At 42.8% G+C, this 22697-nt stretch overlaps 1 protein-coding gene and 1 pseudogene across 1 annotated transcript in view; both read right to left on the bottom strand.

Annotated features, from left to right (window-relative positions):
• LOC126152812 (uncharacterized) overlaps window positions 1–22697 on the bottom strand; it is a 159600-nt gene that overhangs the window by 41989 nt on the left and 94914 nt on the right. The window lies entirely within an intron of this gene.
• LOC126164286 (5S ribosomal RNA) lies at window positions 8032–8149 on the bottom strand (annotated as a pseudogene).

Below are 22697 nucleotides of genomic sequence, written 5' to 3'. Positions count from 1 at the left end.
CCCTTACTTAGCTTGCACCTATCGCGAATCTCTCGCCCAGCATGAAGTCCCAAGCGACTGTAAAAATAGCGAAAGTGACTCCAATACGTAAGAAGGACAAAAGAACAGACGCACATAATTACAGACCTATATACCTAACATCGTTTTACTGCAGAATCCTTCAACATATTCTCAGTTCAAATATAATAAATTTTCTTTAGACCTAGAAGCTTAAATCCACGAATCAGCATGATTTTACAAAGCATCGTTCGTGCGAAACTCAGCTCTCCCTCTTCTCACATGATACACTACAAACTACAGATGAAGGGCAACAGGCAGATTCGGTATTTCTAGATTTCCGGAAATCTTTTGACACGGTGTCCCATTTCAAGATGTTAAAGAAGGTACGAGCACGTGGAATAGGTCACATATATGTGAGTGGCTCGAAGATTTCTCAAGTCTCGACGACGAGTGTTCATTAGAGACAAGTGTACCGTGCGGAGTGTCCCAGGGAAATACGAGTATAATAGGACCGCTATTTTTTTCTACGTATATAAATGATTTGTCGGACAGGATGGTCAGGAATCTGCGGTTGTTTGCTGATGATGCTGTGACGTACGGTAAGATGTCGAACTTGAGTGACTGTAGGAGGATACAAGATGACGTAGACAAAATTTATAGTTCATGTGATGAATGGCAGGTAGCCCTAAATGTGGTAAAATGTATGTTAATGCTGATGAGTAAAAAGATCAAACCTGTAATGTTCGGTTGCAGTATTATTAGTGTCCTGCTTGACATTGTCAATTTGTTTAAATATCTGGGCGTAATGTTGCAAAGCGATATCAGGTTGAACGAGCATGTGAGTTCTCAGATGTAGTAGGGAAGGCGAATGGTCGACTTCAGTTTATTGGGGGAATGTTAGGAAAGAGTAGTTCACCTGTAAAGGAGACCGCATATAGGAGCTATTCTTGAGTATTGCTCAAGTGTTTGGAATCCGTACAGGATCTCATTAAAGAAAGACATCGAAGCAAGGTTTGTTACTGAGAGGCTTGAACAACAAGCGAATGTTATGGAGATGGTATACGCGAGCTCAGATGAGACTCACTAGAGGGAAGGCGACGTTCTTTTTGAGGAACATCATTCAGAAGCTGACTGCAGAACGATTCTGTTGCCTCCAACATACATTGTGCGTAAGGACCGCGAAAATGAGTTACGAGAAACTAGGGCTCATACAGGGGCTTAAAGACAGTCGTTTTTCCTTCGTTCTATTGAGAATGGAACAGGAAAAGAAATATCTGGTGCTGGTACAGGGTACCCTCTGCCACACGCCGTACGGTGGATTGCGGAGTTTCGATGTGCATGTAGCTGTAGATATATGCCACACAAATCGGAATCGAACAGCGGGAATTACCGAAATGATAGACGAGACTCTGCAACATGTTGAAGACACTCCATCTACAAGTACGCAACGTATTGCACGCATCCTTGGCGTCAGATGTAGCCTAGTGTGGAATGTGTTCCATGACCAGTCGCTTCATCCTTTCCGTCTTCATCGCGTGGTAGCATCTGAACATTTTCCCCAGTGCGTGCAGTTCACTCAACGGTTTTTACAACAGACTGCTCTGCATCCCTTACTTCTTGCCAAGGTCCTGGACACCGACGAGGCTTTGTGTACTAGTGAAGACTATTTCAATATCCACATTTCGCATGTTTGGGCACATGTGAATCCACGAGATACTTGATCTCATGGTCATTCGCTGTCAGTGTGTGGGCAGGCATTTTTGGTGACGGTTCATTGCACCATACATTCTTCCATTCCGCCTCGACGGACGGAGATATCGCATCTTCCTAGAACATGAATTGCCAGAACTGTTCGAGGATGTACCACTGAATGTTAGACAAAGGATATAATTCTATCACGATGGAGAGCCCGCTCATTCAAGCATTTCTGTGAGGAATCAACCCAGAACCACCTTCGGTAATCGATGGTTCGGCTGAGGTGTCCCTGTCGCCTGGCCACGCAGGTCACGTGACCTCACATGTCTGGGTTTCTTCCTCAGGGGGCGTATGAAGCAGCTGCTGCATGAATTCGTTGTGGAAACAGAACAAGACCTCATCGCTAGAATTTCTGTCTCCCGGGGGGTATCACTGTGGACATGCCAGGAATCTTTGAACGTACATGACAGTCAATGGTCCGGCGATGAACTGCGTGCATACAGGACAATGGTCGCGCTTTCTAGTAGTTCCTGTGAATGCCATTACTGTAATGAGCATGCTAAACTACCTTCTGTGTAAATCGTCTCCAGCATCAAGAATTGCCGACAGGAACCAAATATACCATAATTCAATACATTTGTTTTGATGTGCTCTTAGACTGCAACGATCGACAGGGCAACGTGGAGAAGGCGCTTCCTAGAATGACTCGAAGAGCGGAGGGAGCAACCCTCTCGGCTGAAGTTTATTTAACAGAGAAGAAAAGGGGTGGTACATCTCTTATGTCCTGGCTGGCATTCTACTTAAAAGAATGTACTCTGCTTTAAAACCCGGTCCCCCAAGGCGGGGGTTGTGCGATAGGCTGGTTACCCACCTATATAAAAAGACCATAACTCATAGGTCTCTACGGTATAAGCTGGATAGTCTCAAAGTCAACGACAAGACCATGCTAAAGGAAACATGTTGATTTTTAAGACATATTATGTGTAGGTACGTAGAAGATACGAGGAGGTTTTAATACAAAGGAATTAGAGCTTATAGAAAACTGGAAACAAATAATTACAATCGTTGGTGTAATATCAGAAAGCAGGAAGAAACAGAGGAGCAAAAGATTTAAATAATTATACATTAGTTTACAGTGGAGTCGTACAAACGAAAAGAGCATATAGTGAGGTAGGCATTCTTATTTATGAACAATGGAAAAGAGAGATAGATTTTTACGACTACATAAATGAAAGGATAGTAATTGCTACATTAAGAATTGACAGAAGACATTTATATATCATAGTAGTATCTGCACCTGAAAAAGGAAAACGCAGGGATTATGAAATGTTTCATGGAGAGGTGCTACAAAAGCAAATAAATATAATAAAAGTGACCATATGTTAATACTAGGAGACTTAAATCCAAAAACTGGAAAGGTACCAATAGCAGATACAGTTAAGCACATTTGGTGAAATAACTTTAAATGAAAATGGCAAGACATTAAGAGATTTTTCTACATTTAATCAGATAAAAATTGCAAAGACCTGATTCAGAAATAAATGAATACAATGGACCACAAGAGGCTCACGCTCAATAATTGACTATTTAATAGCTAATATAAAGGTAAGTTCTCAAATTCGATGTGTTCATCTGTTTAGAGGTAATCATGTAGGCTCTGGTCACTTCCTAGTTACTTCGAAGATTAAAATAAGGTCAAGATGGAGGAAACAAACAAATGTAAAGGTAATACAAAGCCAAAATATGAAATATATACGAATGAAATATTAACCTCATCTTCTACAGGAACAAAGCATAAGGAACTCATATCAACGAATACATACACGAATTGCAAATGGTTGTAAGTAGAGAAGAAAGGGTAAGATTAAAAACAGCTGTGTTGAAAATAGCTAATGAGATACTAGGGAAAAGTAAAGCATCAAAGTGGAAAGGGGGTCTGAAAATACGGAATACAGTATTAACTAACAATATTAAAGAAAGACAAATGCTTATAACGGTTATTTACAAACACCAACAAATGAAGCCTGGACATCATATAAACAGAATAGGAATAAAACAAAAAATTTAATAAAAAAATACGATAGTGAATCCTAGGAAAGATTAATTGCTAATATTTAAAATGACATTCACAGAAGACAGAATATAAAGCTTAAACTTATGAAGCATATGAATAAGAGGGAGATAGATACTGCAAACATTAATACAACAACAGAAAATCGGTGGACACACAATCACAGAAATTTATGATATGATGACGACGGCGAAGAAAGTTATTCTATAAAAATTGGCAGTAACTCTGTAAACCAAATACACATAAAAGAATCAAAAGCAGCCATAAATGTAAGAAAATACAGAAAAGCTACTGGTCTAGATGGCATTAACACTGAATTAACCAAATATGGAGGAACCATATTAGAATTTTGCTTCCCTCATTTTCTAATGTGTATTGGAAGAACTGTACTGTACCTGAAGAATGCAACACAGCTAAAGTAATTTCTGCACTTAAAAAGGCAGTAGGACAGACACAGAAAAGTATAGAAGACTGAATTTAGTAAATGCAGGATATAAAATGTATGGGGAAATTCTTAATCAAAGGATACAATGATAAGTATTCATTTGTTGATACAATTAACTCTTATTCCTCGTTCTCTGTTCAATGAAGTCTATATCCCAAAGATCACCCACTATTTTATAATATTGTTCGTAATTGAAACTTCTGCTACAGTTATACAACATTTTTATTACAGAAATCTTACACAATCCTTTTTCGGCGCCTCAGCCTCATCTTCAGGTGCAATTGTAAATTAAAAAAGGAACCTTATGTCAGATCAGCAAGACCCATGAAAAGCCACCAATATTACAAAAGCAAATAAGATCAAAAAACATATAGACAACAATGAACGTACCTAAAATCAGCAGAAAGTGTACATGTCCGACTTAAGTTAAAAGGCAGCGCATTTGCTGTACATGGGTAGTCAGAGAGAGTACGAAAAAGTGACCACGCTAAAACTACCTTTCAAAAGTGCTTGACGTCAGTGCTTGACCCAAACAGAGCCGTATTAGAGACTGTATGAGAAGCCAATAGCTACATAGTAAGAATAAAACTGAGCTATTGATTACTACTGTCTTAGAAGAGCAATCAGTGACAAGTTTCACAGCACTGCCATTGATAGTCAACACACAAACTGACATAATGTAACAAAGGAAAACACTATTCAAGTATCCATAACGAATCAACTATATATCTGAAATACGACCCGACCATAATGTCTGCTGCTTATGAGTTACTCGTAGAAAGCGGCAATATGTCCCACCTTCTAACGGAACAGGGATTGAGTAATGTGACAACATACTGAAATATGGTGTCTTTTCTGTTGTGGTACAGCGCCCGTAAAGATCCAGTATTGCGAGAGACAGGATTTCAGCTGCCTACAGGCAGTGTTACAAATCAATGTTGAAAGCTGAAATTTTGTGCCGGAATGGGACTCGTACCCGGATGCTCCGCTTCTCTAGAACGGCTGCCTTAATCCAGGGTTCGCCGTGGCGTGCCAAAGTTCACGCGTGCGGCGTGGGCGGACCGCGGGCGGGTCAAGACCCGGCTTGTCACTCGGCTTTGTTCGGTCCTTCTCGGAAGTACCCGGATCAGCGTGAAATTTCATTTAGCATTGCGGTGCGGCATTTTGCGGTCGGCACAACTCCCTCAGTTCGGCAGAATCGTGGTGTCAGCGACCTGTTTATTCTTCGCTGTTTGTCCGTGGTATGAAGGACGTTTACAGATCCAGTGGCTGTTTGGACAAAAAGAGACAGTCTAGCAATTTATTGTCACAGTCTTTTAAAATGAACGGGGATGACAGAAGAGAGGGAAGAGAATTCTCAGTCCTCATAAGCGACGGAGAGTGCTTATTTGCTGCGAAACCAACATTATAGTACCATGGAGGAAGAATTTAGACTTTTAGAGGACAATAAAAGAGCAAAAAATTACCACTATCGACAGACGAGATTCATTGTTCTGCACATCAATAAGCACTTCGTGCTAAATTTGCAGATATGGAGCACTAGAAGAAATAGTTGGTACGAACAGTAAAATTTGTGAAGTCGCACCCATTACTCCATTTTCAGTTGCAACAGCTTTCAATAGTAATGTACGAAGAGTGTGGAGACTTCATATATTATTGCAAAGTGTGTTTGTTAATTCTAGGGACGTGCCTGGAATGATTTTCGATTTAAATTTCGCTTTTGTCGTATTTATGAAGGCAAAAGGAGTGCAGGAACGGAACTTAGAACTTCCAGAATGTATAGCAGACTTTGCATTTTAAGTGGACTTGATTGTACACTTCCCATGTAAGACATTTCAAGGTAACTTCTTTCCGATTTGATGGGGATGTATCTAAAAGTAAAACTGCATTGTAGAAGGGACACATTATGACGAAGACGATCCAGCTCCCTAAGCTCGCTAGCGGTGAAGAAAGCACAACGTTTGAAGAATTCATTCTGGTGTTACAAGTATTACAACTAAAGTTTTATAAATGTTTCGAAGACACTGTCAATCTTACATGTGGCTTCTAGACCAGTTGCCTTTTAAGTTAAAAGCGCCCCTGTGCATTTGCAGAAGTAACTGCTTTACCTACAAGTTAATTACAGTTTTAATTACAAATCTTTTTACGTTAAACTGTGCACGACGTCTACATTGCTTTTCTCAGGTAGATTTTCCAAGTCTCCATGACGAGGCTACAAAAGTGCTACAATATTCCTATCGACATACATCTACATCTACTACATCTACATCCATACTCCGCAAGCCACCTGACGGTGTGTGGCGGAGGGTACCTTGAGTACCTCTATCGGTTCTCCCTTCTATTCCAGTCTCGAATTGTTCGTGGAAAGAAGGATTGTCGGTATGCCTCTGTGTGGGCTCTAATCTCTCTGATTTTATCCTCATGGTCTCTTCGCGAGATATACGTAGGAGGGAGCAATATACTGGTTGACTCTTCGGTGAAGGTATGTTCTCGAAACTTTGACAAAAGCCCGTACCGAGCTACTGAGCGTCTCTCCTGCAGAGTCTTCCACTGGAGTTTATCTATCATCTCCGTAACGCTTTCGCGATTACTGAATGATCCTGTAACGAAGGGCGCTGCTCTCCGTTGGATCTTCTCTATATCTTCTATCAACCCTATCTGGTACGGATCCCACACTGCTGAGCAGTATTCAAGCAGTGGGCGAACAAGCGTACTATAACCTACTTCCTTTGTTTTCGGATTGCATTTCCATAGGATTCTTCCAATGAATCTCAGTCTGGCATCTGCTTTACCGACGATCAACATTATATGATCATTCCATTTTAAATCACTCCTAATGCGTACTCCCAGATAATTTATGGTATTAACTGCTTCCAGTTGCTGACCTGCTATTTTGTAGCTAAATGATAAAGGATCTATCTTTCTGTGTATTCGCAGCACATTACACTTGTCTACATTGAGATTCAATTGCCATTCCCTGCACCATGCGTCAATTCGCTGCAGATCCTCCTGCATTTCAGTACAATTATCCATTGTTACAACCTCTCGATACACCACAGCATCATCTGCAAAAAGCCTCAGTGAACTTCCGATGTCATCCACCAGGTCATTTATGTATATTGTGAATAGCAACGGTCCTACGACACTCCCCTGCGGCACACCTGAAATCACTCTTACTTCGGAGGACTTCTCTCCATTGAGAATGACATGCTGCGTTCTGTTATCTAGGAACTCCTCAATCCAATCACACAATTGGTCTGATAGTCCATATGCTCTTACTTTGTTCATTAAACGACTGTGGGGAACTGTATCGAACGCCTTGCGGAAGTCAAGAAACACGGCATCTACCTGTGAACCCGTGTCTATGGCCCTCTGAGTTATACTCGAACACAATACGTGTTCCAAAATTCTACAACTGATCGACGTTAGAGATATAGGTCTATAGTTCTGCACATCTGTTCGACATATTTCACATATTCACATATTTGTGTGAAAGATCATTTTTCGATTATGAAACTAAATAAATCACGATTACGTTGTAACTTGAATGTGAAACTTTTTGAAATTGTCTGTGACTGACTGTTTGACGACGGTTTGTACCAGATAAAAATTGTAACATGTCTTCATTGCACTCAGCACTCCGTCTTCAGGCCACGAGTGGCCTACCGGGACCATCCTCAGTGGAGGATGCGTTTAGGAGGGGCGTGGGGTCAGCACTCCGCTCTCCCGGTCGTTATGATGGTATTCTTGACCGGAGCCGCTACTATTCGGTCGAGTAGCTCCTCAATTGGCATCGCGAGGCTGAGTGCACTCCGAAAAATGGCAACAGCGCATGGCAGCCTGGATGGTCACCCATCCAAGTGCAGACCACGTCCGGCAGCGCTTAACTTCGGTGATCTAACGGGAACCGGAGTAACCACTGCGGCAAGGCCGTTGCCCATGTCTTCATTGCGCTAAAAATAATTAATTTTCTGATCTGTGTTATTGAGAAACGTGAAGCATAAGAACAAGTCGTATGCAGTATGAATGTATCCCCTTTTAAATGCAGCGTGTTCGCAGTTTGCCCCTCTTCCCCCTCTGCGCAGCACGGCGGTGGGGGAAGTGTGCCAACAGGCTGAGCCCTTTGGCACTCGGCTTAGGCTTGGCCCACGAGCCAAAATCGGACATGTCCGACAAAACGGACACCACATTTCAAATACAGTGTATACACCTTTCACCATTTATATGGGGTGAACACTTATAAAACCAACAAATTACAGGGACTGATTCCTGACTGGAAATATAAGAAAAACCGTCTCATGAACATGTGTCCATAAATGGATGGTGTGAGTGTGTAACGACAACAAATTGTCCCAAAGCACAGTACAGAGCTGCGTCGTATTCCACATCACAAAAGATGTTTGAAATTGCCTTGGTGCGATTGCAGGTGATGGGGATAGTAGCGGTTGTCACTCGGGATGCACATAATCGTACTTTGGCTTAGAACATGCTGGCTGGCCACTTGCCTGGAGATTGTGATAGGAATAATCTCAATATCCTGTACAGCCTGGTCCTCCAAATCTGGTGCACACACAGGCCGCCGCCTCTCTTTACATTCGTCTGTCTGAAAGGACCCATGATCGCATAAGCATCCCAAAAGGGCTTGAAATGTTGGTATCCTTGAAGGTACTTGTTTTGGTACAGCTGTGCTACCTCTCGGCCATTTTTATTCGCATAGCCGTACACAAACACCATGTCAGCTTGTTCCCGACACGAATATCGCTGTTTACATTACACCGAGTCAATTACGCAGCCTGCCATACACAAAGAACACACACGCCATGTGTTCAGTCCCTTCTACAAGACCTAGAAGTTTGTAACGGGAATTTCCTAACACCCTATACACAGGGTGGTCCATTGATAGTGACTGGGCCGAATATCTCACGAAATAAGCGCCAAACGAAAAAACTACAAAGAACGAAACTTGTCTAGCTTGAAGGGGGAAACCAGATGGCGCTATGGTTGGCCCGCTAGCTGGCGCTGCCATAGGTTAAACGGATATCAACGGTGTTGTTTTTTTTTTGTAAATAGGAACCCCCGTCATTAATTACATATTCGTGTAGTATGTAAAGAAATATGAATGTTTTAGTTGGAGCACTTTTTTCGCTTTGTGATAGATGGCGCTATAATAGTCACAAACATATGGCTAACAATTTTAGACGAACAGTTGGTAACAGGTAGCGTTTTTAAATTAAAATACAGAACTTAGGTACGTTTAAACATTTTATTTCGATTGTTCCGTTACATTAACCCGCCAAGGTCGCAGATGTTCCACTTGTCGCAGCCATCGTGGATTTTCTGTTGCCCAATAGTGCATATTTTGCCGGTTTACGTTACCGCTGTTGGTGAATGACGTTTCGTTGCTAAATAGAACTCGTGCAAGAAATCTTTCATCGTCCCGTAATTTCTCTTGTGCCCAGTGTCAGAACTGTACACGAGGTTCAAAGTCGTCGCTAGGCAATTCCTTGTGCATAGAAATATGGTACGGGTGCAATCGATGTTGATGTAGCATTCTCAACACCGATGTTTTTGAGATTCCCGATTATCGCTCAATTTGTCTGCTACTGATGTGCGGATTAGCCGCGACAGCAGCTAAATCACCTACTTGGGCATCATCATTTGTTGCAGGTCATGGTTGACGTTTCACATGTGGCTGAACACTTCCTGTTTCCTTAAACAACGTAACTACATCTATATACATCTACATCTACGTACATACTCCGCAATCCACCCTACGGCGCGTGGCGGAGGGTACCTCGTACCACAACTAGCATCTTCTCTCCCTGTTCCACTCCCAAACAGAACGAAGGAAAAATGACTGCCTGTATGCCTCTGTACGAGTCCTAATCTCTCTTATCTTATCTTTGTGGTCTTTCCGAGATATGTAAGTTGGCGGCAGTAAAATTGTACTGCAGTCAATCTCAAATACTGGTTCTCTAAATTTCCTCAGAAGCGATTCACGAAAAGAACGCCTCGTTTCCTCTAGACACTCCCACCCGAGTTCCTGAAGCATTTCCGTAACACTCGCGTGGTGATCAAAGCTACCAGTAACAAATCTAGCAGCCCGACTCTGAATTGCTTGTATCTCCTCCCCAATCCGACCTGATTGGGATCCCAAACGCTCGAGCAGTACTCACGAATAGGTCGTATTATTATTTTACAAGCGGTCTCCTGTACAGATGAACCACATCGTCCCAAAATTCTACCAATGAACCTAAGACGACCATCCGCCTTCCCCACAACTGCCATTACATGCTTGTCCCACTTCATATCGCTCTGCAATGTTACGCGTAAATATTTAATCGACGTGACTGTGTCAAGCGCTACACTACTAATGGAGTATTCAAACATTACAGGATTCTTTTGTCTATTCATCTGCATTAATTTACATTTATCTATATTTAGAGTTAGCTGCAATTCTTTACACCAATCACAAATCCTGTCCAAGTCATCTTGTATCCTCTTGCAGTCACTCAACGACGACACCTTCCCTTACACCACAGCATCATCAGCAAACAGCCGCACATTGCTATCCACCCTATCCAAGAGATCATTTATGTAGAGAGAAAACAACAGCGGACCTACCACACTTCCCGGGGCACTCCAGATGATACCCTCACCTCCGATGAACACTCACCATCGATTACAACGTACTGGGTTCTATTACTTAAGAAGTCTTCGAGCCACTCACATACTTGGGAACCAATCCCATATGCTCTTACCTTAGTTAGGAGTCTGCAGTGGGGCACCGAGTCAAACGATTTCTGGAAGTCAAGGAATATGGCATCCGTCTGATACCGTTCATCCATGGTTCGCAAGATATCATGTGTAAAAAGGGCGAGATGCGTTTCGCAGGAGCGATGCTTTCTAAAGCCATGCTGATGCATGGACAGCAACTTCTCTGCCTCAAGGAATTTCATCACATTCTAACTGAGAATATGTTCGAGAATCCTGCAACAAACCGATGTTAAGGATATTGGTCTGTAATTTTGAGGATCCGTCCTTCTAACCTTCTTATATACAGGCGTCACTTGCGCTTTTTTCCAGTCGCTCGGGACTTTACGTTGGGCAAGAGATTCGCGATAAGTGCAAGCTAAGTAAGGATCCAATGCAGTAGAGTACTTTATGTAAAACCGGATTGGAATCCCATCAGAACCTGGCGATTTATTTATTTTCAACCCATTCAGCTGCTTCACAACCCCAGGGATTTCTATCACTATGTCCTCCATACGGGAATCTGTACGAGACTCAAACGGCGGCTGTTTGCACGATCCTCCTGCGTGAAAGATTTCTCAAATGCTATATTTAAAATTTCGCCTTTCGATTTGCTGTCTCCCGTTGCCAGGCCAGACTGACCAGTGAGTGACTGGATGGAAGCCTTTGACCCGCTTACCGATTTTACGTAAGACCAGAATTTCCTTGGGTTTTCAGCAAGATCTTTTGCTAAGTTATGACGGTGGTAGTGGTTGAATGCTTTGCGCATCGCTCTTTTTACAGCAGCACGAATCTCTACTAACTTTTGCCTGTCCTCATTCTCCCGATCTTTCTTGTACCGCGAGTGCAACTGACTTTGTTTTCTGAGCATTCTCCGCATTGCGCTGTTAAACCACGGTGGGTCTTTTCCGTCCGTAACCCACTTTTTCTGCACGTACTTGTCCAATGCGTGATTTAAAATGTGTTTAAAATTTGTCCATAATTCTTCCACGTCCATCGTACCGGAAGTAAATGAAGTCGATTCATTTACTAAGTGGGATGCTACCAACTGCTCATCTGCTCTTTCTAGTAAGAATACTCTCCTAGCCTTCTTGGCCGACTTTTTAACTTTCGTAACCATAGTCGTGATGACAACATCATGATCACTAATCCCTGTCTCAACACTGACACCGTCGATGAGGTCTGGTCTGTTCGTGGCTACCAGATCTAAAATATCTAACTATCCTGCGAACGGTCCGGACACTTGGATGATGTCGTCCAGGATAACGAGCAGCATACATAGCATACGCCCGTTGGGCATTATGATCGCAATAGCCATACATCAACACGATATCAACCTTTTCCGCAATTAGTAAACGGTCCATTTTAACACGGGTAATGTATCACGAATCAAATACCGTCCGCACTGGTGGAATGTTACGTGACACCACGTACTTATACGTTTCTGACTTTTACAACGCCATCTATCACAAAGCGAAAAAAGTGCTCCAACTAAAACATTCATATTTCTTTAAATACTACACGAATATGTAATTAAAAACGGGGGTTCCTACTTAAAAAAAAAACGCAGTTGATATCAGTTTGACCTATGGCAGCGCCATCTAGCGGGCCAACCGTAGCGCCATCTTGTTTCCCTCTTCAAGCTAGATAAGTTTCGTTCTTTGTAGTTTTTGCGTTAGATGCTTATTTCGTGACATATTTGGCTCGGTCACGATCAATGGACCACCCTGTATATGCAAGGATGGCTCTAGGTACTTTCAGTGAGGATGCGTCATATCCTCTGAACCCCTGTGGGAGTTAGCAAATGCTACAGGTAGTGTAGCTAACAGAGGCGATTGACAGAGAGAGGGGTGGAGAGAGGGGGCAGGTGCAGCGAGAGATGAGAGGGGAAAGATGTGGACAAAAACAGAGGGAGGAGGAGAAGGATATTAGGGCGTATATACAATTCCCATACATATTAGAAACGTGTGCTGTCTCTTTTCTTTTCTTTCTTTTCCTTTTAACTAGAGTGAACAACAGCAATGCGTGGCTGGAAACAGCTAGTTAGTAATATGTACGGATACTCAGGGCGATTCAATATTCCTGTTACAGACTGCTAGTAGCTGTATAGGGGACTTAGCAGATGAGTTTTGCTGACGAACCCACGACTGTAAATGTATCGTTGGGATGTAAAAGCCGTTTGATGATCGGATCACTTTCAAATTTCCTGGTTCACAGTATCACACAGCGGAGGCAATGAGCACTGTCCTGGTGCTATAGGATCACATGGCATGGACAATGTTCCGAGTACTTGTCCTTGGATTCTCTTCTGCGTGACGAAGGACATCCTCTTTAAAGTCGAGAATGCAGTGCATCAGCGGATACTACAGCCGACTCGCCTAGTTTCGAACGTACTGATTACTAAAAGCCGTTGTTGTAGTGGTCGAAGATGCTATGTGAAGTCGTAATTACAGCAGGGACTACTGACGGCGCCCACTTCTCAATTACTGTGTTTAGCATGAAGTAGGAGCTGTGAAAGTAATCACATCTTCAAGCTTGTTTTCAATCCAAACGCTACATTTCCAGTCATGGGTTTCTTATCAAAAGTTCATCCTCTACAATCTCTACAATCTTGTAATAAGAATTTTGAATCACCCTTTATTTTCCCCACAGATCTGCGGCCATGCAGCATCAAAAGGAAGAAGTTTTGTCTGGGTAAATTCTCGTGGCAACGTGCCCCGACTCCAGGTTGGTTGTCACAGACATTGATAAGCTTCGACATTGCGATTTTTGTCCTGGGTTATTTAGCTGAGAAAGAAAGAAATTATTTATTTAAAAAAGGGTTTATTGAGAATAGAAAAATAAAACAGCGATACTGATAAAGGTTACTCAAGACAAAATTAAACCCTAAAATAGAATTTAGGTAAACATAGAAAAAAAATGTCACTTTCGAGAGCGCTCTCACAATTCTCACATGTATAACTGTTATTTGGCCTTGGCGCGCATAATTAGTGAGCCTACTTCTTACATTCTACACACAGCATCTTTTTTTCCTTAGTTCATAGTTAGCAACGGTTCTATCTCGACTACGGTCTGAAGTAATGTTGCTAATTTCATAGAGAGGAAAATTATTTCCTTCGAGAACTGTTGTCGAATTACTGGAAAGAGATTCCACATTCTTCGGTTGAAGCTACAAGCTCATACTAAGCTAGACGCCTCTAATTTTCTTACTGGAAGTTCTTTTTAAAAAAAAGTAGGGAACCTGTCCTCTTTGGCACACCCATTATCCTGCCAAGATTTAGGACACTTTACAGAATTTGCTTCACAGGGTTCCTAAGCCTAATGTTTGGTTTCTTTTTGCGTTAAAGCGTAGAAAACGTTGACTGCTTCAACAACGTACTGTTTTAATTCTTTCTAGTCATATCAGAAAAAAAATGTGACCACCGTCCTCGAAATTTTTGTGGTGACCACCAGTCTCGAACATATCAGATAAAAACCACGCTGTAAAAATAAATCCTGAGCCTAACGTTAATCTCGATACCGAACAATACTTTTCAACTGTTGTAAAATGTAAATATTAGTTAGTGGGACATTGGCACTTGGTGTGCAAACAGCTCGTAACTGAAACTTTCGCTTCTGTTGAACAAAATTGTCACAGTTGCTTTAGTGCTGTTATTATAGCAGCTATTTATCTGGCGTCCATAAGCGTCTTGCATAGTGCGCAGGTTTGACATAATGTGTGGTCTGTGGAAGTTTTGTATTCGTTGATTTTATTGGTTTTACCTCAGGTTTTTTATATTGTTTTGGTGACTTTGGACTTGGTGCATAATGTTTTTTATGGGGCGCTCTCTCCCTAATAGAGGGTTTTAAGAGATTTAAATTTCAAAACCATCCCTTGGAAGATAACCGTACTGAAGCCCCATTTTTGCAAATCAGGTAAAAAATATACAGGGTGTTTTCGTAAGACCGCCCAAAAATGTAACAGGACATAGAGAATACTCCACTGAACAATTATGAGATAGGGAACCTGAGATCGGAGAAGTCAGCTTAAGGAGATATGGAAGTGAACTTGTCTATCGCTTTGTCTAGCATTACTGTTTTCCAGCTTATTTACAACTAACATTACACGTACTGTGCTGTTTATTTACACGTACATTCTTTATTTCCCACAAGGAAACAAGGAGAACGAGCCTTATTACCTGGAAGTCATGATGCAGGTTTTGTTTACTTCTCCATAAGCTGGCTCTGTTATATCGTTTCTACATTGTCCCATGATAGGACATACTATGAGTCAACTACAAACCCATTCATTATTCAGTGCTATTCAGAGATGTACAGTACAGTAGAATGGAGCAGTACCGGCAATGTATTTCCTGGTCGCCGGATTGGAAGGGAAGGTTCTATTCCATGGCCTGCGAGGTCACATGACCTGAATCCTCCTTATGATTTCCTATGGTAATATCTAAAGTCACTTGTGTTTGAGAGCCCAGTGGATTCGGAGTTGAAGTTATTTGCCAGAGTTGTAGCTGCCTGTGATGTGATTAGAAACACACCAGGGATATTTGTCAGGGTGCGTCAGAATCTTGTTCGCCCATGTCATGCTTAAATTGAGGTGGGTGGCCGTCAGTTTCAGAACATTTTGTAAGATACAGTACAAATGGTACATTCATTGTGTCAGTGATTGTCTTTACAGTTAACTAATGAAGTAAAAAAAAGTACACAGAAATGTGATTTTATTCCTGTTATCTCCTTAAGCTGGCTTCTCCGACTCCAAGTTTCCTATCTCAAATTTCTGAGTGGAGCATTCTCTATGTGCTGCTAAATTTTTGCAGGCTCTTACGGTAACATCCTGTACAGCGATTGCGTCCTAATGTTTATTACAATTACGAGTAAAAAAGTAAAGTAAGTCGTTCGAGTACTTATTGACGTTTTCGGCAACAACATTTCCTCCTGTACATGTTAAATACATACTTTATATATTAAAACTATATAGCGTATGTACATCTGAATGTTCATTAGTGCATTGTGTAAAAATCTGAAGTAAACCAGTTAAGACCTTTAAGGTAACAAGGTGTCAGGCAGTAGTAGCCGACCGAGACATACGCAGCAACAGGGAAGTAACCGCTTTTGTGACATTTACGAGTTCCTAACCAGGAGAGAATTTTATTATATCATCTGTGTGCTTTAATAGTTTAGTTTCTTGAGTTTCTACGTGTAAATTTAATATCTAATAGCCACAGTTCTCGCGTTTTCGTTTGTGTCGGAAAGTAAACCGATTTTGTGACAGGGGAGAGTTATTTAGTTTCACGCGAGTGCTTCGGTGGTTAGGTTTATGAATATCTGCATATTATTAGATACAGTTCCTGCGATTTTGTCAGGGTCTACAGTAGAGTTGCGCAGCAGGTGCCGATATTCCGTAATCTGCATAGTTCAGTTTTCCAGGGACTGTGATTGTTGTGTGCCACTTCGCTCTCAGCTTCAGGCTGCGATGGCTTCGGTTACACAGCTTGAGGCTACAATGGATGGGCACCACTGTCGTGGGCCGGCCGTGGGGATCCAACGGACGTCCAGCACGTTCGAGTCCTCCGATCGGTCCTCAACGGTGGCCAATCCAGTTACTGCTCGCACTGAGGCTGACCCCTCACCTGTGGTCGAGTGGGAGGTCGCCCCGGGGCGAAGCAGGCGGCGAAAGACATCCCAGGCTGCCGCACGCAAGGCCTCCCCGGTTTGTCCGACAAACAGGTTCCAGGTGCTGTCTGTGGCTGACACTGTCGCTGAGCCAGATGCTGTCGCCTGTCCTGATTCAGAGGAAATCACACACACTGCAAGATCCGGGCAATCACAGAGCGTGGGATTATTGGTAGTTGGGAGCTCCGACGTTAGGTGCGTTATGGGGTCCCTTAGCGACTTGGCTGACAAGAAGGGAAAGAAAACGCCGTTTGCATACCTGGTGGGGTCATCCCAGATGTGTAAACGGTCCTCCCAGATGCCATGAAGAGCACAGGGTTCAGTCAGCTGCAGGTAGTTGCTCGCGTCGGTAACAATGATGTGTGTCACTTTGGATCAGAAGAGATTCTATCTGGTTTCGAGCGGCGAACAGAAGTGGTAAAGGCTGCCAGACTTGCTTGCAAGATGAAAGGAGAGCTGACAATTTGCAGCATAGTCGACAGAACCGATTGCGGACCTCTGGTACATAGCCGAGTGGAGGGTCTGACTCAGAGGCTCAGACGGTTCTGCGACCGTGTAGGCTGCAGATTCTTCGACTTGCGCCAAAGGGTGGTTGGGTTTCGGGTTCCGCTGAATAGGTCAGGTGTCCACTATACGCAGGAGGCGGCTACACGGGTAGCAGGGGCTTGTAGCGTGGACTGGGCGGTTTTTTAGGTTAGAGGGTCTCGGGAAAACACAAGAAGGGCTTCAGTCACAAAGGTTGCAAGCCGAACACAGGAAGAACGTAGATACAGGAACCATTGGTATAACAGTTGTAAAATTGTTGTAGCTGTGTTGGGAAAGTACCAGAGCTCCAAGCGCTAATAGAAAGCACTGATGCTCAAATCGTTATAGGCACTGAGAGCTGGCTAAAGCCTTATATATGGTCAGCCGAAATTTTTGAGAAGACCCTAACGTTGTTCCGAAAGGATAGGCTAAAGACGGTTGGTAGTGGCGTGTTTGTTGCTGTTAGAAGTAGTTTAACTTGTCGCGAAATTGAAGCAGATACTTCCTGTGAGTTGGTATGGGCAGAGGTCATTGTTGGCAATCGGATAAAATAATAATTGGATCCATTTACCGACCTCCCAATTCAGATGATACAGTTGCTGAAAGGTTCAAAGAAAGGTTGAGTTTGATTTCAAACACGTACCCGACTCATTCGATAATAGTTGGTGGTGACTTTAATTTACCTTCGATATGTTAGCGAAAATACATGTATAATTCCGGAGGCACGCATAAAATACCATCCGAAATTGTGCTAAACGCATTCTCAGAAAATTATTTCGAGCAGTTAGTTCATGAGCCCATGCGAATAGTTGTGAAAACACACTTGAACTCTTAGTGACAAATAATCCTGAGTTAATAATGAGCATCAAAACCGATACAGGGATTAGTTAGCACATGGTTGTCGTAGCGAGATTGAATTCTGTAATCCCAAATCCTCGAAAAATAAGCCAAAAATATAACTATCCAAAAATAAAAAAATAAAACAGATAAAAATTCACTTAACGCCTTCCTGAGAGACAATCTCCACTCATTTCAAATTAATAATATAAGCGTAGACCAGATATGGCTTGAATTAAAAGATATGGTATCTGCAGCAATTGAGAGATTTATACCTAATAAATTAATAAACGACGGAGCTGATCCTCCTTGGTACACAAAACGGGTTAGAACACTGTTGCTGAAACAACGAAATAAACATGCCAAATTTAAATAGAAGCAAAATCCCCAAGATTGGAGATCTTTTACAAAAGCTCGAAATTTAGTGCGGACTTCAATGCGAGATGCTTATAACAGTTTCCACAATGAAACTTGTCTCGAAACCTGGCAGAAAATCCAAAGAGTTTCTGTTCGTATGTGAAGTATGTTAACGGCAAGAAACAATCAATGCCTTCTCTGCGCGATAGCAATGGAGATTCTATCGAAGACAGTGCTGCCACAGCAGAGTTACTAAACACAGGTTTCCGAAATACCTTCACAAAAGAAGACGAAGTAAATATTCCAAAATTCGAACCGAGAACAGCTGCCAACATGAGTAACGTAGAAGTAAATATCCTCGAAGTAGTGAAACAACTCAAATCACTTAATAAAAGCAAGTCTTCTGGTCCAGACTGTAAACCAATTAGGTTCCTTTCGGAGTATGCTGATGCATTAGCTCCATATTTAACAATCATATACAACCGTTAGCCTGCATTAGGGGGCTTATTTGGAGCAAGGAGGTGCCACAGAAATCCAAGGGAATTATATACCGAACCTACTTTGTCCCCATATTGGCATACGGAAGTGAGACCTGGGTAATGCACAAAAGAGACAAAAGTAGAATACAGGCTAGCGAAATGAAGTTCCAGAGGAGCAGGTTGGGTGTAACAAGACGAGACAGATTGCGAAATGTGTATGTGAGGGAAAGACTAAAGGAGGAACCAGTACAGGACAGGATAGAAAAATCAAGACTGCAGTGGTATGGACACATGAAGAGAATGGATAAGGGAAGAATTCCAAAGACGATGTTTGATCTGCAACTGGAGGGGAAGAGGCCCAGAGGAAGACCAAGAGATAGATGGGTGAAGGGAGTGAAGGAATGTGTGACGAGAAGAGGAGAGAACTGGACGAAGGTGGAAGAGGGGGAATGGTGGAAAGACAGAACACGATGGAGAGGCTTGTGTTCCCGACAGACCCAGCCAGTGGCTGGAAACTGTCCAAGATGATGATGATGATACAACCGTTCGCTCGACGAAAGACCCGTACCCAAATACTGGAAAGTTACACGGGTGACACCAATATTCAAGAAAGATTGTAGGAGTAATCCACTAAATCACAGGCCCATATCGTTAACGTCGATATGCAGCAGGATTTTGGAACATATATTGTGTTCAAACATCATGACTTACCTCGAAGAAAACTGTCCATTGACACACAGTCAACATGGGTTTAGTCGTTTATCGACTAATAAAGTCATCAAAAGATCTGAATGGTGCAAAAATTGGCAGTTGAGCCTAAATAACGGAAAGTGTGACGTCATCCGCATGAGTGCTAAGAGGAATTCGTTAAACTTCGGTTACACGATAAATCAGTCTAATCTAAGTTCAATTAAATACCTACGTATTACAATTACGAACAACTTAAATTGAAAGGAACACATAGAAAATGTTGTGGGGAAGGCTAACCAAAGACCGCGTTTTATTGGCAGGACACTTAGAAAATGTAACAGACCTACTAAAGAGACTGCCTACACTACGCTTGTCCGTACTCTTTTAGAATACTGCTACGCGATGTGGCATCCTTATCAGATAGAACTGACGGAGTACATCGAAAAAGTTCATAAAAGGGCAGCATTTTTTGTGTTATCGCGAAATATGGGAGAGAGTGTCACAGAAATGATACAGGATTTGGGCTGTACATCATTAAAAGAAAGGCGTTTTTCGTTGCGACGGAATCTTCTCACGAAATTCCAAACACAAACTTTCGCCTCTGAATGTGAAAATATTTTGTTGACACCGACCTACATAAGGAGAAACAATCACCACGATAAAATAAGGGAAATCAGAGCTCGTACGGAAAGATATAGATGTTCGTACTTTCCGCGCGCTATACGAGATTGGAATAATAGAGAATTGTGAAGGTGGTTCAATGAACCCTGTGCTAGGCACTTAAGTGTGATTTGCAGAGTATCCATGTAGATGTAGATACATTACATGTTGATTTATATATCACATATATTTTGAAATACAGGTATATAAAAACCCGCAAGTATTAGAACGTAACATTGAGTCAAAATTTCGAAGCAATCGGTAGAGAATTTTCAGAGGTTTAAGATTTTCAGCACATGAACACTTACATTTTTGTATATTTAGGTGTAAATGTTTGTTTGTTCAAAATCTTAAGTCTCAAAAAGTTCTTCACCAATTGCTTTGAAATTTTGACATAACACTGCATCCGACTACGCACATGTTTTTATATGCCTACTGAAGCGTCATATTGTACGTAAATATGTATATAATATATAAAGGGGGTAAATTGTTGGAAACAATCACATGTTCGTTAGTTCAAAATCTTAATTCTCCGAAAGCTCTTCACCGATCTCTTTTAAATTTTTATTCAACGTTGTACTGGATACACACATGTTTCTATATACTTACAAGAACGCCATATTATATTTATATATACATATATAACATTATTACTTATTGTATCTCTAATAGATATACACTCCTGGAAATGGAAAAAAGAACACATTGACACCGGTGTGTCAGACCCACCATACTTGCTCCGGATACTGCGAGAGGGCTGTACAAGCAATGATCACACGCACGGCACAGCGGACACACCAGGAACCGCGGTGTTGGCCGTCGAATGGCGCTAGCTGCGCAGCATTTGTGCACCGCCGCCGTCAGTGTCAGCCAGTTTGCAGTGGCATACGGAGCTCCATCGCAGTCTTTAACACTGGTAGCATGCCGCGACAGCGTGGACGTGAACCGTATGTGCAGTTGACGGACTTTGAGCGAGGGCATATAGTGGGCATGCGGAAGGCCGGGTGGACGTACCGCCGAATTGCTCAACACGTGGGGCGTGAGGTCTCCATAGTACATCGATGTTGTCGCCAGTGGTCGGCGGAAGGTGCACGTGCCCGTCGACCTGGGACCGGACCGCAGCGACGCACGGATGCACGCCAAGACCGTAGGATCCTACGCAGTGCCGTAGGGGACCGCACCGCCACTTCCCAGCAAATTAGGGACACTGTTGCTCCTGGGGTATCGGCGAGGACCATTCGCAACCGTCTCCATGAAGCTGGGCTACGGTCCCGCACACCGTTAGGCCGTCTTCCGCTCACGCCCCAACATCGTGCAGCCAGCCTCCAGTGGTGTCGCGACAGGCGTGAATGGAGGGACGAATGGAGACGTGGCGTCTTCAGCGATGAGAGTCGCTTCTGCCTTGGTGCCAATGATGGTCGTATGCGTGTTTGGCGCCGTGCAGGTGAGCGCCACAATCAGGACTGCATACGACCGAGGCACACAGGGCCAACACCCGGCGTCATGGTGTGGGGAGCGATCTCCTACACTGGCCGTACACCACTGGTGATCGTCGAGGGGACACTGAATAGTGCACGGTACATCCAAACCGTCATCGAACCCATCGTTCTACCATTCCTAGACCGGCAAGGGAACTTGCTGTTCCAACAGGACAATGCACGTCCGCATGTATCCCGTGCCACCCAACGTGCTCTAGAAGGTGTAAGTCAACTACCCTGGCCAGCAAGATCTCCGGATCTGTCCCCCATTGAGCATGTTTGGGACTGGATGAAGCGTCGTCTCACGCGGTCTGCACGTCCAGCACGAACGCTGGTCCAACTGAGGCGCCAGGTGGAAATGGCACGGCAAGCCGTTCCACAGGACTACATCCAGCATCTCTACGATCGTCTCCATGGGAGAATAGCAGCCTGCATTGCTGCGAAAGGTGGATATACACTGTACTAGTGCCGACATTGTGCATGCTCTGTTGCCTGTGTCTATGTGCCTGTGGTTCTGTCAGTATGATCATGTGATGTATCTGACCCCAGGAATGTGTCAATAAAGTTTCCCCTTCCTGGGACAATGAATTCACCGTGTTCTTATTTCAATTTCCAGGAGTGTAGTTATATAGCATATGGCGTTCCAGTTGGTATATGAAACACGCGCATATCCGAATGCGACGTTGTGTCAAAATTTCAAAGGAATTGGTGAAGAACTTCCGAAGATTTAATATTTTGAATAAACGAATCTGAGATTTTTGTTAACAACGTATCCTCTTTACATACAGTATACGCGTATTTATATATTACACGGCGCTCCAATACGTATACAGAAACACAATAATATTCGAATGCAACGTTGTGTCAAAATTTCAAAGCAATCGGTGAAGAACTTTCGGAGATATGCGATTTTGAAGAAATGAATATTTACATTGTTACTTATATACACTAGCTGAACCTGGCCACTCTTTGTTGTAGCTCAGTATACTAAAACTGAAAAAAGAGAAAAGAGAAAGCACACGTTTCTAAAATGTATGGGA

Source organism: Schistocerca cancellata, chromosome 2 (genome assembly GCF_023864275.1).
Source record: "Schistocerca cancellata isolate TAMUIC-IGC-003103 chromosome 2, iqSchCanc2.1, whole genome shotgun sequence".
Lineage (NCBI taxonomy): Eukaryota > Metazoa > Arthropoda > Insecta > Orthoptera > Acrididae > Schistocerca > Schistocerca cancellata.
Note: the sequence above shows the minus strand (reverse complement) of the source record. Positions and strands in the feature narration are given on the sequence as shown.